The following is a 10,081-nucleotide window of genomic DNA, read 5'->3' on the forward strand; positions in this document are numbered from 1 at the left end:
GTTTAACTGTTCTATTGCATAATTTAGTATCTCTTTTGCCTTGTTGGCTTTCCATCTCAAAGATCTGTCCATTGATGTGAGTAAGGTGTTAAAGTCTTCTACTATTATTGTATTCCCATTAATTTATCCTTTTATGTCTGTTAATATTTGTTTTATATATTTGGGCATTACTATATTGGGTACATATATGTTGACAAGTGTAATATCCTCTCCTTGTATTGATCCTTTTATCATTACATAGTGTCCTTCTTTATCTTCCTTTGTTTTAAACTCTATTTTGTCTGATATGAGTATTGTGGCCCCTGCTTTCTTGTCATTTTTATTTGTATAAAATATCTTTTTTCATTCCCTTACTTTCAATCTATGTGTGTCCTTTGCCCTAAAGTGGGTCTCTTGTAGGCAGCATATTGTAGGCTCTTGTTTTTTATCCAATCTGCCACTCTGTGTCTTTTGATTGGAGTATGTAGTCCATTGACACTTAAGGTAATTATTAATAGATATGTATTTATTGCCATTTTAAACCTTATTTCCCCCCTGATTTTATATTTCTTCTTTGTCCCTTTCTTTTTCTTTTTGCTTTTCCTTTTGTGATTATTTTCTATTGGATTATGCCTACATTCTCTTCTTTTTGGTTTCTGTAAATCTATGTTTTTGATTTGAGGTTACCCTGTTTTTCAAGTATATTAACCCTTTCTTATATCTGCCTGCTTAAACTGGTAGTCATATAAGCTCAAACACATTCTAGGGGGGAAATATCTACATTTTCTTATTCTCCTTCCTGACATTTTATGATTTTGATGTCCTTTTTTGTATCTTCATGTTCACCCCTTTACTGTTCATTGTGGTTATCATCACTTTCACAGAAAGTTTTTGATTTTTTTTCATCTGTCTACTGGCTTATTTAAATGATTTATTTTCCAATTATGATTTTCTCTTTCCTATAGATTCTTACTTCTTTTCTATTTAGAGAAGACCTTTCAATATTTCCTTTAGGATAGGTTTGCTACTGCTGTATTCTTTTAGTTTTTACTTGTCTGGGAAATTCTTTATCTCTCCATCTGTTCTTAATGATAATCTTGCTGGGTAGAGTATCCTAGGTTGCAGATTTTTCCCTTTCAGGACTTTGATCTTGCCACTCCCTCTGGCCTGCAACATTTCTGTAGAGAAATCAGCTGATAGCCTTATGGGGGCTCTCTTGTAATTAACTCTTTGTTTTTCTCTTGCTGCCTTTAGAGTTCTCTCTTTAGCATTAAGTTTTGCCATTTTTATTACGATATGTCTTGGTGTAAGTCTGTTTGGGTTTATATTGTTTGGGACCCTATGTGCTTCCTGGACCAGGATATTTGTTTCCTTCTTTAGGTTTGGGAAGTTTTCAGCCATAATTTCTTCAAATACATTTTCAATCCCCTTTTCTCTTTCATCTCCTTCTGGAATCCCTACTATCTGTAGACTGGCATGCTCTATATTATCCTATAGGTCTCCTATATTGCTTTTATTTTTTTTTTCATTTGACTTTCTGTCTGCTGTTCTGACTGAGCAATATCCATTATTTCTATCTTCCACATCACTTATTTGTTCCTCTGCATTATTCATTTTGCTATTCATTGTCTTTAGTTCAGCTTTCACCTCAGTGAATGAGTTCTCTAATTTTTCTTGCTTCCTGTTTATAGTTTCTAATTCCTTTTTATAGTAATCTGCATTTCTATCAATAGTCCTTCTTAATTCCTTCACTATTTTCATTATCTCTTTTTGAACTCAGTGTCTATTAGACTGAAGAGGTCTGTTTCATTGATTGTTCTTTCAGGGGAATCTCTTGTCTTTTAATTGAGAGTGGTTCCTCTGCTTCTTCATTTTACCTGTATTTCTCTTGCTCTATGAATTTAGGAGAAACAGTTATCTACTGTGATCTTGGAGGGCTATTTTTGTGTGGGAGCATCCCTGTGTAGCCTGTGTGGGTTTAATTTTTTTGGTGCAAGGGCTGTTTTTAGTGTGAATGCCTGCCACCTCTTTCCTCAGTGTATGCTGGTCATTATCCTCTTGATAGGAGGTGTTACTGGTGTTGTGGTGACCAGAGCCTGCACTGGATATTGTGTAAGGCCTCCTCTTTGCTCTGTGGTTGTCACTGCCCTGTCAGGGGCTGGGTCTGTTCCCTAGTTGTTGGAGTAGAACCCCCTAGATCTGTTTCTAGGCTGTGTTTCTGAGCTGCAGTTTGAGATAGGTGGGACTGGAATGCTCCCACTGGGAGAGGAGCCACTGAGTATTCCTCTGTCAGAGCTGTTCACTGGTGAGTGTGTTCTGTTGTGTCACCCATCACCCATGGTGTGGGCTCACAAAGTACTCTGTTATTGGCGCTGCCCTTGGCCCCATCTCAACCTTGGGAATGCTGGCAATTGGCCCTGGTGTCCCTCAGGTGCTGTTTTGACAAAGCCACCAGCACAGGTCCACTGAAGTCAGGTCCCAGGATTACAGTAGTCATGAACCTGGACCCACTGTGGGAGCTATGGAGGGAGCTCAGACCCTGGCCTGGCCCAGTTCCCATGTGCATGTGTCCACAAAGCCCATAGCTGCTAAGGCCAGAACCTACCCAGCCACGGGAGCACCCATTATCCACTTGGATGTCCTGCAGGTGCTGAATTTACAAAGCCAGCAGCACAGGTGTAAATTTGTGGCTCACACAGCTGTGTGGAGAAATTTCAGCCTTGCTTTCTAAGTCACGTGGCCTTTGGGGCTCAGCTGTGGTTTCAGCCCCACCTATGGGCATGGGCAACCCACTGGCATCTGCTCCTGGAGCCTGCTGAGGCAGTGGCTGAGGTGCAGTAGCCCACCAAGGCAGCAGTTGGGGCACAAGAGCCCCCGAGGTGGTGGCTGGGGCATGAGAGCCTGCTGAGGCAGTGGCTGGGGCATGGGAGTCCACAAGGCAGGAGCCGGCATGTGGAGAAAGAGGCTATTATGGTAGCCCCATCCCTTCCTGTGCCACTTAACAATGGAGCTTCACTTCTTTGGTGGGCCCAGGCTTCTTCCACAAACACCCCTGGTTGCAGCCATACCACACTCCAGCCCCTTCAGGCTGTCTCTCGCAGCCAATAGCAGTCCTCTCCCCAGATCTGTCCTCTAAGCCCCAAGTTTCAGCACCCAGCCCCCCTGTACCAGCGGACACACATCTCAGGCTGGGGCGTGCCGGGTGGTGGCATGACTGTCTGTGTAGCTCTCTCTGTTCTGCCTGACACAACCCAATTGTTGCGCTCTCCTCTGAGCCTCTGAAGCTCCCTTTCTGTCCTGGCTAATCTCCCCACCAGTGAGGGTCTTCCCAGGATGTGGGAACCTTTCCTTCCTCTTTTTCAGCTCCCTCCCAGGGGCACAGGTCCATCCCACGTCCTTTTTTTCCTTTCTTTCATCCTACTCACTTACATGGAGATATTTCTTGTCCTTTCAGGTGTTTGAGGTCTTCTGCTAGTGTTCAGTAGGTGTTCTGTGAGAATTTTTCCATTTGTAGATGTATTTGTGTTATATTTGTGGGAGGAGGTGAGCTCCACATCCTTGTACTCTGCCATCTTGCTGTGGCTGTAACCAGTTATCTATTTCATATATGGTAGTGCACATCTATTCATTCCATAATCCCAGCTTATCCCTCCCCTGCTACTTCCCCTTTGGTAACCATAAGTATGTCTGTGAGTCTCTTTCTGTTTTGTAAATAAGTTTATTTATACTATTTTTTAGATTCCACATATAAGTGATACCATATATTTGTCTTTCTCTGTCTGACTTACTTCACTTAGTATGATGTTCTCTAGGTCCATCCATGGTGCTTCAAATGGCATTATTTGTCTTTTTTATGGCTGAGTAATATATATATTATAAATATATATATGGTATATCTATATATATCTATATATCTATATCTATATCTATCTATCTATCTATCTATCTATCTACCATATCTTCTTTATCCATTCATCTGTTGAGGAACTCTTAGGTTGCTTCCATGTCTTGGCTATTGTAAATAATGCTGCTATGAACATTGGGATGCATGTATCTTTTTGAATTAGAGCTTTTATCTTTTCCAGGTATGTGAACAAGAGTGGGATTGCTGGATCATATGGTAATTCTATTTTTAGTTTTTTAGGGAACCTCCATACTGTTTTCCATAGTGGCTGCACCAATTTACATTCCCATCAACAGTGTAGGAGGATTCTCTTCACACTCTGTCCCACATTTATTATTTGTAGACTTTTTGATCCAAAGTCATTCACTGAATGCAGACTGATCTAAGTAAAGATCACTCAGCACAAGGAAGGTGCAGGGAGGGTCTGCAGTCTCTCAGCATAAATAACTTGCTTGTCACCCACCACTTAGAAGGACATTTGCCTCATATCCACTTTTTAGTGCAGCTGTATTCCATAAAATACAGACTGTACAATAAACAATTTTGAGATACTTGACATACAACACACTTAGGAACATTTCAGATCAGCAATCAGTTCATACCAACCCTAGCTAGGATCTAATTTATCCCAAGTTGATGCAACTCCTGAGTTGACACTGCAAGATTGTATAAATGTCAATTCCTCAGGGGGCCATCAAACTGGAGGAAACTACTAAAGTTCAACTTAATGTGTAAAATAGCTGGAATTTTGTTGAAAATAATGCTGATAAAATCATGTATTGTGCAATTGTAAAGATATTAAGATATCATAACATATACAGTAGTTCCCCCTTATCCACAGTTTTGCTTTCCACAGTTTCCATTACCCAAGGTCAATCATGTTCTGAAAATATTAAATGGTTCTAGAAATAAACAATTCATAGGTTTGAAATTGTACGCCAATTCTGAGCAGCATGATGAAATTTCACACCATCCTACTCCATCCTGTCCGGGATGTGAACCATCTCTGCCTAGCATACACGCTATATACACTACCTGCCCTTAGTCACTTAGTAGCTGTCTGGGTTATCACATTGACTTTTGCAGTATTGCAGTGCTTGTTTTCAAGTAACCCTCATTTTACTTAATCATGGCCCTAAAGCACAAGGGTAGTGAGGTTGGCAATTTGAAATTGCCAAACAAAAGCCATAAAGTGCTTCCTTTAAGTGAAAATATGAAAGTTCTCAACTTAATAGGAAAGAAAAAAATCATATGTTGAGGTTGCTAACATCTATGGTAAGAACAAATCTTCTGTTCATTAAATTGTGAAGAAAGAGAAATAAATTCTTGCTAGTTTTGCTGTTTCACCTCAAACTGCAAAAGTTACAGGCACAGTGTGTGATAAATGCTTAGTTAAGCTGGAAAAGACATTAAAGTTGTGGGTAGAAAACATGAACAGAAAACAGGGTTCAGTACTATCAGCAGTTTCAGGCATCCACGGGGTGTCTTGGAATGTATTTCCCCACACATAAGGGGAGACTAACTGTAGCTGCTTTTGCCAGTACTTCATAGATGAACATAGATGCAAAAATCCTCAACAAAATACTAGCAAACAGAATCCAACAACACATTAAAAGGATCATACACCATGATCAAGTGGGGTTTATCCCAGGAATGCAAGGATTCTTCAATATACGCAAATTAATCAATGTGATACACCATATTAACAGACTGAAGAATAAAAACCATATGATCATCTCAATAGATGCAGAAAAAGCTTTTAACAAAATTCAACACTGATGTATGATAAAAAGTCTCCAGAAAGCAGGCATAGAGGGAACTTACCTCAACATAATAAAGGCCATATATGACAAACCCAAAGCCAACATCGTTCTCAATAGTGAAAAACTGAAACCATTCCCTCTAAGATCAGGAATGAGACATGGTTGCCCACTCTCACCACTGTTGTTCAACATAGTTTTGGAAGTTTTAGCCACAGCAATCAGAGAAGAAAAAGAAATAAAAGGAATCCAAATCGGAAAATAAGAAGTAAAGCTGTCACTGCTTGCAGGTGACATGATACTATATGTAGAGAATCCTAAAGATGCTACCAGAAAACTAGCGATAACCAATGAATTTGGTAAAGTAGCAGGATACAAAATTAATGCACAGAAATCTCTGGCATTCCTATATGCTAGTGAAGAAGAATCTGACAGAGAAATTAAGGAAACACTCCCATTTACCACGGCAACAAAAAGAATAAAATACCTAGGAATAAACCTACCTAGGGAGACAGAAGACCTGTATGCAGAAAATTATAAGACACTGATGAAAGAAATTAAACATGATACAAACAGATGGAGAGCTATACCATGTTCTTGGACTAGAAGAATCAACATTGTGAAAATGACTCTACTACCCAAAGCAATCTACAGATTCAATGCAATCTGTATCAAACTACCACTGGCATTTTTCAGAGAACTAGAACAAAAATTTTCACAATTTGTATGAAAACACAAAAGACACCCAATAGCCAAAGCAATCTTGAGAAAGAAAAATGGAGCTGGAGGAATCAGGCTCCCAGATTTCAGACTATACTATTAAGCTACAGTAATCGAGACAGTATGGTACTGGCACAAAAACAGAAATATAGATCAATGGAACAGGATGGAAAGCCCAGAGATAAACCCATGCACATATGGTCACCTTATTTATTTATTTATTTATTTATTTATTTTTTTTTTTTTTCTGTACGTGGGCCTCTCACTGCTGTGGCCTCTCCCGTTGCGGAGCACAGGCTCCGGACACACACAGGCTCCGCGGCCACGGCTCGCGGGCCCAGCCGCTCCGCGGCATGTGGGATCCTCCGGGATCGGGGCACGAACCCGTGTCCCCTGCATCGGCAGGCGGACTCTCAACCACTGCGCCACCAGGGAAGCCCCTATGGTCACCTTATTTTTGATAAAGGATGCAAGAATATACAATGGAGAAAAGACCGCCTCTTCAGTAAGTGGTGCTGGGAAAACTGGACAGCTACATGTAAAAGAATGACATTAGAACACTCCCTAATACCATACACAAAAATAAACTCAAAATAGATTAAAGTCCTAAATGTAGGGTGGAACATTATAAAACTCATAGAGGAAAACATAGGCAGAACACTTTACAACATAAATCATAGCAAGATCCTTTTTGACCCACCTCCTAGAGAAATGGAAATAAAAACAAAAATAAACAAATGGGACCTAATGAAACTTAAAAGCTTTTGCACAGCAAAAGGAGCCATAAGCAAGACGAAAAGACAATGCTCAGAATGGGAGAAAATATTTGCAAATGAAGCAACTGACAAAGGATTAATATCCAAAATTTACAAGCAGCTCATGCAGCTCAATATCAGAAAAACAAACAACCAAATCTATAAATGGGCAGAAGACCTCAATAGACATTTCTCCAAAGAAGATATATACATTGCTAACAAACACATGAAAGGATGCTCAACATCACTAATCATTAGAGAAATGCAAATCAAAACTACAATGAGGTTTCACCTCACACCAGTCAGAATGACCATCATCAAAAATCTACAAACAATAAATGCTGGAGAGGGTGTGGAGAAAAGGGAACCCTCTTGCACTGTTGGTAGGAATGTGAATTGATACAGCCACTATGGAGAACAGTATGGAGGTTCCTTAAAAAACTAAAAATAGAACCACCATCCGACCCAGCAATCCCACTACTGGGCATATACCCTGAGAAAACCATAATTCAAAAAGAGTCGTTTACCACAGTTTCATTGCAGCTCTCTTTACAATAGCCAGGACATGGAAGCAACCTAAGTGTCCATCGACAGAGGAATGGATATAGAAGATGTGGCACATATATACAATGGAATATTACTCAGCCATAAAGAGAAACGAAATTGAGTTATTTGTAGTGAGGTGGATGGGCCTAGAGTCTGTCATACAGAGTGAAGTAAGTCAGAAAGAGAAAAACATATACCATATGCTAACACGTGTATATGGAATTAAAAAAAAAAAAAAGGTTCTGAAGAGCCTAGAGGCAGGACAAGAATCAAGATGCAGACGTAGCGAATGACCTTGAGGACACAGGGAGAGGGAAGTGTAAGCTGGGATGAAGTGAGAGATTAGCATTGACATATATACACTAGGAAATGTAAAATAGTTAGCTAGTGGGAAGCAGCTGCATCACGCAGGGAGATCAGCTGGGTGCTTTTTGAACACCTAGAGCAGTGGGTTAGGAAGGGTGGACGGGAGATGCAAGAGGGAGGAGATATGGGGATATATGTATATGTATAGCTGATTCGCTTTGTTATACAGCAGAAACTAACACACCATTGTAAAGCAATTATACTCCAATAAAGACGTTAAAAAAAAGGGGGAGAATTTTTTTAAACTCAGAAATTTTAATTATATTACAGGAAAATTAATTATTTTGAGTATTTATTAATTGTTATACCTATCTACGAATCCAATAAAATATGTTAATTTGCAAAATTGCTGTTAAAACTCGTAGAAATGTTCGTTTAAATGCCTCAAGAGGGATATATGTTGTCATATTTAAGTCTAACAATTTACTTTGTTGTACAGTTTTTTGGCTCTTTATAAATATTAACTAAAGAGAAGGTTTTGAAAAATTACATGCTCAAGAATTATTTTGGAGGGCATTAGTACTTTCTAAACAGAGGATTTAGGTAGACTTGAGTCTTCCTTTAAAAGAACGTAAGTTCGTAAGAGTTTTAAAATGTGTGTATCTGGAATCAGAAGAGCTTACATGTATATCAAACTTAGTACTTCGGGGATTTCAGTTTCATTCATATGGATGGATTTAAACCAACAAGAAGTAAGTGATGTCTTACCCTGTTCATCAGTTATTTTGAGGACCAGGTTCAGTTATAACTAAGACAAGCATATCTAGTCTAAAGATTATTATCATTCATTTAACAACTACTTACTCCCTACTATGTGCAAAATCCAGGGCCAGTTATTATACTTTATTTAAACAGAGAGTAAACAGGAAAGACTAATCAAAGTTTTCCTGATAAATATTTATTTCTTTATCATTTTTCTAAGTGCACCTAAAACTTCCTTGTTTCTTAGGCTGTAAATAAAGGGATTTAGCAGGGGAATTATAATCGTGTAGAACAGTGCATACATTTTATCCTGATATTGATCCAGGCCAGACCCAGGACGCACATACATGAAGAGGAGAGTGCCATAGAACAAGGAAACAGAAAACAGGTGAGCATTGCACGTGGAGAAGGCTTTGCTCCTGCCCTTTTCACACTTCTTTTTCAGGATGGCAGAGGACACAGCTGTAAGAGACTATGATGGTCATAAAAGTAAAAGCTTGTATAAAAGTGGCAAAAATAAAAAGCACCAAGGCATTAATAGATGGGTCAGTGCAAGAAATTGTAAAAAGTGGCAAGATTTCACAGTAGATATGATGTATTATATTGAACCTACAGAAAGTGAATCTAAATACTAATCCTACATGAATTATAGGATGCAGAAAACCAATTACATATGACACACTTATCAACCAAGTGCAGAGTCTATTGGAAATCACCACTGGATCAAGCAAGGGGTTGCATATGGCTACATAGCGGTCATAGGCCATCACCACCAGAAGGAAACATTCTGTGGTGACGCTAGAACCAAAACAGTAGCATTGGGCCATGCACTCAAAGGGGGATATCATGTGACTCTTGTCTAAGGTGTTGACAAGCATCCTGGGTGTCACCGAATGAAGAAAAGGCATCTGCAAAGGCTAAACTGCCAAGGAATAAGTACATGGGGGTGTGAAGATGGGGGTCCTACCGATGAGAAAAATCAGTCCAAGGTTGCCCACGATGGTGATGAAGTAGATGACCAAGAATACCAGGAACAGGGGGATCTGCAGCCCTGGAAGATCTGTAAGTCCTGTGAGAACAAACTCAGTCACCAGTGTCTTGTTTGCTTCAATCATACTCACTCAGACTGATCACTGCAATGGAGAAATGAAATGAAAAAAATTAATCAAGGTTAATTGAAATTTTATATTGGATTGCAGTGTCACATTTCTGTATTTCAGATGCCCCGTACTGAAAAAATATGAAGGTAAAGGGTCTCTCTTTTTTAAAACACGCTTAAGAGTGTTAAGTATATTGTAAAGAATTCTGAGGAGGAAGGAGTTTTTTAAAGGTTTTTCAAATATATATTT

General features: G+C 39.3%; 1 pseudogene across 1 annotated transcript; it reads right to left on the reverse strand.

Annotated features, from left to right (window-relative positions):
- Nucleotides 1–8,928: 8,928 nt before the first annotated feature.
- Nucleotides 8,929–9,847, reverse strand: LOC307054012 (olfactory receptor 5AC1-like; annotated as a pseudogene). The gene has a single exon. The product of its transcript is annotated as an olfactory receptor 5AC1-like (transcript).
- Between the last annotated feature and the right edge of the window lie 234 nt (nucleotides 9,848–10,081).

Source organism: Hyperoodon ampullatus (genome assembly GCF_949752795.1).
Source record: "Hyperoodon ampullatus genome assembly, chromosome: 5".
NCBI classification, from domain to species: Eukaryota; Metazoa; Chordata; class Mammalia; order Artiodactyla; family Ziphiidae; genus Hyperoodon; species Hyperoodon ampullatus.